This window comes from Rhincodon typus, unplaced genomic scaffold, assembly GCF_021869965.1.
Source record: "Rhincodon typus isolate 14 unplaced genomic scaffold, sRhiTyp1.1 hic_rhity00013810, whole genome shotgun sequence".
Classification (NCBI taxonomy): domain Eukaryota; kingdom Metazoa; phylum Chordata; class Chondrichthyes; order Orectolobiformes; family Rhincodontidae; genus Rhincodon; species Rhincodon typus.
Window position 1 is genome coordinate 1 of NW_025979448.1, and position 6,081 is coordinate 6,081.

At 44.0% G+C, this 6,081-nt stretch overlaps 1 long non-coding RNA gene across 1 annotated transcript; it reads right to left on the reverse strand.

Moving 5' to 3' along the window:
• Nucleotides 1-2,941: 2,941 nt before the first annotated feature.
• Nucleotides 2,942-3,294, reverse strand: LOC125482622. The gene is made up of 2 exons (XR_007261700.1): nucleotides 3,200-3,294; nucleotides 2,942-3,118 (listed from the first exon to the last, which is right to left on the reverse strand). It is a non-coding gene; the product is annotated as an uncharacterized LOC125482622 (long non-coding RNA).
• Between the last annotated feature and the right edge of the window lie 2,787 nt (nucleotides 3,295-6,081).

Consider the following 6,081-nt stretch of genomic DNA (forward strand, 5'->3'; position numbering starts at 1 on the left):
GGATCTCACTGCAGTGTTGCAGGGGGTGGGGGCGGAGGGCAGTCAGTCATAACAGGCAGAATTCTATTAGCCACAACATACAGAATGCCTACTCTACTTACCATGTTTAGTTCCACAAAAGGATGAAGGTGCAATAAGCAGACTTTTATCAAAAGCCTGCAAAGAGCAAGGTTTTTTTAATGCAAGTGAATCACACTAATCCATTGAAATCATACATTTGTTTGCAGTGTCTCTGATAGCAGTCAGGATTATTTACGAGATGTTGTCCACCAAGCAGAATTTCAATGGTAGCTATGATGTTCCGAGATGTACAGGCAAAGGCTGGTTGAAAAGCAACAGCATAATGCCTACTACAGTCAAAGGGTAAGCTGTTTGCTATCATTAGTAGCAGGTGATGTCAGATCTCGAGGTCACGTTGTCACAAACTCACTTAGCAAGAACTGCAGATGTTGGAGTTGGAGTTGATACAGTGTGGAGCTAGAGGAATGTGTCAGGGAGCAGGAAAGTTGATGTTTTGGGTCAGGGCACTTGGTCATGCACCCTGACCCAAGTCATTGACTTTCCTGCTCCTCTGATGCTGCCTGACCTGCTGTGTCCTTCAACACGAGGAGACAGCAGCTGCAAACTATACTGCTGCCATTTCCTTGGGTGAAGCATGAGGCTCATCTTACTAGATAAGCAGCTAGATTATAACCCTTCCCCCCCTCTGGTGGGCTTGCATCTTATCAGGTACCATGACAGGGGGAATGGTTGGTGTGTTGGAACAACTAGGGCAGATCAAAGTAGGGACACCCAACTCCATGATCGAGAATAGAACCAAAACATCTAGAGATTCAGGATGTTCTTCGGATGACCTGGCTCGAACCACTCCCCCTCCCGCAAATAGAACTAACACTTAGCAGGATAATGGACCTGCTATCTTCCATGATGGAAGCTCATGTGATTGATGGTCAGCCACATTGTAGGGTAGTATTCAATTCAGCAGGTAGCACACCCTCAAAGGCCTGCCTTTTTTCAAGGGTGCTCCAAATAGAGGGACCTGCTGGGATAATAGGAAGTGATTCCATTAAGGACAGTGAGGATTTAAAAACCTCTAGCAGAGAGAGTGTTTACATTCACTGCAATTAGAAGAGTTACATTCCTTCTTGTCTGGAAAAGGCAGTGCCTAACTCTTGCATTTTTAATATTTAAAGGCCTAAATATCCAAGTCGGATGAACTGATCAAAAAATGAAGTCTGAAATGGTAATCATTGAGAGATTGGGACTCTAGACAGGTAGATATGATCAAGGTCAAAACCAGATAAAGGTGGAAGCTTACAATTAGTTGATTTGGCCCCAGTAGTAAGTGGCTCAAGTTCAGAAAAAGCAAGAAGGGTATGTAGTAAAGTGACAAAAGCCAAGTTACTAGTGGGAGTGGTGGACAGGGCCACCTGACAGTAACCTTGTGGTCCATGTAACCCCCACAAGGAATACTGAGCACTTGTCAAACATGACTCACATGTGACTATTTACTCCTAGACTGTAGAGTAGAAGGGAAAGGTAGGGAGTCCTTAGACTAGCTTTGGACTAACTTCCTATATTAACAGATGTTCTGAAAACTGGAGAGCTGGCTATACCGGATCTGGCATGGAGCGACAGGGCAAGATCAAATCATCTCAGTTAAGGCTGTTAGAGGTGGCAGTCATTGTGATGGCATTACAGATTGAGGGGGAGTGGCCAAAGACTATAATGCTCAAGGGCAAAGGAGGGTATAGAAACAGTTGGCAAATAAGTGCAGGTCAATTAATATTTAGTATCCATTCTGGAAAATGGACCAGATGTTGGATCCATTCCTTGGAAAGGGGAATGCTTCAAAATAAAAAACCATAGTTGTGCTGTCTACCTTGGTAAATCAGGATTGGACAAAGATTAAGGACACCAGAAAAATAATCACTGAGCCACAAATTTAACTATTTTCTTAAGTCCCAACTTTGGAATGCTCTAACATTGGATGTTAACAGCTATTTTGGATCCTGTGATAGCTACAATGTAGCATCCCAGAATGTATTATGAATCAGGAAGTGGTAAGGAGGAACTTGGAAACAAGTAAGTAGTTGGAGCTGCAGGCTGAGAAGTGTCCAGGTCCTGACAGCCTTCATCCACTGGAGAGATACTGGATGCGTTTGTTTTAATTCAGCTTCTGAAATATTCTTGATTTGGGAGGGGGATCATTAGACCTGAAGACAAGTGCAACTAATTCAGAAGGAACAAATCTAAGGAAGCAGAAAACTACAGGCTGGAGGAGTGACAAGGGCACATCTGGGGTACTGTATGCAGTGAGGAAGTACATTAGGACAGTTGAGAGGTTTGACATCATACCCTGAAATGAAGGAGTGTTATTGGAGGAGAAAAGGCTGGACTTGTAGCTAAAGAGCAAGAGGACTGAATTAATGGAGTCAGAGTGGGTCTTGTCCAGTTCGTTGGAAGGGGATGTTCCCTTAGATGCGAGGGGATTTCAAGTTAGGAGTTGCCATTTTAAAAGAGGGACAATTTAGATTTGAGCATCTTTGAAACATTCCCTTAGAGGAAGCAGAGGCCTTCAATATTTGAAGTAGATGTGGATAGATTCCAAGGAAGAAATGGGTGAAAAGGTTCAGGGTAGACAATGATATTCAAGGTTCAATGATATCAACCTCTGTATCAAGTGGCTGAGCTGGTCTGAACTTGGATGCACTACTCTTTGTTCAAATGAGGTCCAAAATAGAGCTGGGTGCAAGTTTGCTTTGGGAAATTCTGTGACAGTTAGATAACTGATCCAAACTTACTGAAGCAGTGTAAGCTTTAGCAGATTCTGGATTAGATTGAGACTCTATCTAATAGCATAGATTCAGTTTTCACCCATCCCTCATTAGCAACAGGTTTGGCTAATGTTTGCTCAGATTGTTCAAAAAGCACTTATGGCACGTTTGTCCATCTGGTTTATTTCTGTTCAGGGTTTACAATTCATCATGACAGGGAGACACAGCAGCAGCTCTTGGTCTCTTCACGTACACTGCAACCATCACTACCAGCAGAGAGACGGACACCACCATGAGGCCAATGGCTACTCCATGCAGAACCCAAGGTCTCCCAGAAACATCTGTGGGAGAGAGAGAGGGAGATCAGAGGAAGGTCTTTTTGCTGGAGGTCACAGGTGACCTATTGCAGGGGCTTCACTTACCATTTGCTCCAAGTTGTTTCTTGGCAAAGTAACCATTCCTTCCCAGGAGGATTGGGCCAGGTGCACTCACTACTGTCCCCTCATGGTCATGGGTATTCCTGCACTGCCCTGTTGGAGCGAGGCAAAGATTAGACAGTTCTGACCCAATACAAGGAGTTAGTACTAGAGTTTGCTCCAAGATCACAAGTGTTTCTATGTAGACACAGACTTCAGAGATCTGCCATTGGTGGCAGCTAGCAAATATTTACCAACCCCCACAAACTGATTTTAGTTTAAATAGTGAAATGTTAATATTTGGTTAATCACTGATTTTTGGTCAGGCTGCACTGGACTCCAGATAAAGAAATTAAAGCCATTGACATTGAAGAACCTTAGGCAACTGTTGTAGCACTTGAAATGACAAGTACTTAAGGGAAGTGTACATAACCATTGTACATTCAATATTCATGTTTGAGTTAAGTGCCTGGTTCATATTAAGCTTCATTCCCTTGTGTTGTTCTATCCCTTAGCTTTTAGGGCCAGGTAAACTTTAATTCACAAAATGGCACCTTGTAAAATTCCTTCACATACAGTTCGGAAAGTTCTTTCTCCAGGCCCATATCTCCAAAGCTTCAGATCAGTGGCATGCATTCCTATCTGTGACCATCAAGTCCAAGCCTTTAGGTATGGGCATTGAGGGGGGACAAGTCAATGTTTTAGAGATGGATTTGTAGTTCACATTTACATAAAGACACCTTTCACTGGGCATACAGAAGGGATTAAGCCTCAGGCAGGCCAGCAGGAATTCCTTCTGTTAGTCCAAAGGAAATCTGGAGCAGATGGCTTCCTAGTTCAGTAGGAGTCTGAACATGATGACATTCAGCTCCTACCATTTGGAAACATGGCTGATCAGATTGGGATCTGAACCTCACTCACTTGAGGGATGTGGGCCCAGCCAGTGGTGGCTTTTATTACCCATCCCTAGTTGGGTAGAGGTAGGTGCTACGTTCAAGAACTGTTACTGAATGTGTGTACCACCCAACCCATCATACCTAGAATCTGCCTTAGTAGGCTGCCACTGAATTGAAGTCCTGAGGAAAATCTTGACCTTCAGAAGAGATTGTTAAACTGAGCCTAGCTCTCGGCAGAGACTGTCCTTCAGCAGCCACCTTCAGAACCATTCAGCCCTGGACCCACTATGATCACTTCATTCTAAACTCAGGAGAGGTTCAACTTTTTAAGATACATCATTGCAGGCTGGGCAGCTTCCTGACTGTTTCTATGCAATTGTAGAAAGGTAGTGACCTAGACTATGTAGCATAGGTGTGGTGAAGACCTGTAGAGACCTCCTGCCATACATTTAGTGCAGTGGTTGCTGGACTTGCAAACCAATTATGATCCATATGATGGAAGGCATGGAAAGCCCTTCACTACTGCTGTTATTTTGCCCAGAAGATGCTGTTCTAGTCTTCCTGCTAAAGTGGAAGAGCTCATTCTGCAGTTCAGTTCTACTGCATTTGTGCAGATTTGACATTACATCCCATTGTTCAAGGGAGTGGGCACCTTTGGCTGGGCCAGAATTTATAGCTCCTCCTACTGGTATGGAAGGCAGTTAGAGTCAGCCGTTATGTCTGTAAATAAAATTTAGCTCAGGCCAGGCAGGGGCAGAAGACATCCTACCTGAAAGGGAAGAGTTTTGAAGTCTACAGCAGTTACATGCCACCACTAGCTTTTCAATCTGGAAGTCAGATTTCATTGCCTGCTGCAGCAAGATTTGAACCAGATCCCTTGACCATTAGCCTGGAGTTCTGGATTGCTCGTCTGGCAACACTACCATTCTCTTTGCTCCTTATACCCATCTCTGCAATCTAATTTATTGCTTGCACATTTACTTGCATGAAGTACCCAGAAAGACATTTAGTGAATTGAATTCCAACATCCACTTGCCAGTTCGGTGACCCATTCATGCTTTCTGTCTTCCATTACAGGAGGAAAGGCATTCCTCATGTTAGGAAAGAGATTCTAGTGCAGGGTGTAAGCTTTCATGTGGCACCTTCAGGAAAAGGCCATCTGCAAGTTTCCCCCTTTATTCACATGGCTCATTACTTTCTCAATAGAGGCCATTTAAAACACCACTGGCCTTCCACAGAATAAGGAACTCACTTAAACCACATCTGGGTGCACAGTCATCCAGACCAGAGGGAGAGCAAACCTCAGCACTGCAATGCAAGAACACCTAGAAAAGAAGAGGACAGATGATTTAAGGGAGCTTCCTGTAGAATAATACCCCAGGATTGATTGCGGAGCACCAGCAAGAAGATTTCATGAACTTGGTCTCATTCTGAGAATTTGGTTACTTGTCCAGAGAGCGGCTGCTCAGGCACCATCCAAGAAAACAAAGGTCTTCACTTCAAACCGCTTGTGATGGGTTGGGAACTGCAGGCCAGAAGAGGCATCTACTGGGTGTAGGACAGTCAGGTAGTCATCACCCTCATAGGGGCACCTGAAACAGGAAGGTTCAGTCAGTGGCAGTAGGAGAAATATTGATCTACTGCAATGACATCTTGGCTATTTATGGCAGCAGCAAACAAGGCCAGAGGGGAGCTTCTAAAGGGAATATTATCCCTTGTGCTCCCTGCTCTAAACCAGTCAGTTCTCCTGGTGAAAAATGGGAGACTGAAGAAGAGGGATCCAACTAAAATCTAATCCCAATGAAGCTATTAAAGTAAGTTACAAACGATTCAGAATGTGGTGTTAAAACTCCTGTCTTGATACATTCTTGGGGTGTGATGTGAACTCATGTTCCAATGATGCCAAATTCAACCTGTCATTCAGGAGTACAAGCTTAGCCAGCTATAAAGGGATGCACAGGGCCTCTTGAGGGAGTGGTAGAATCCTTACTT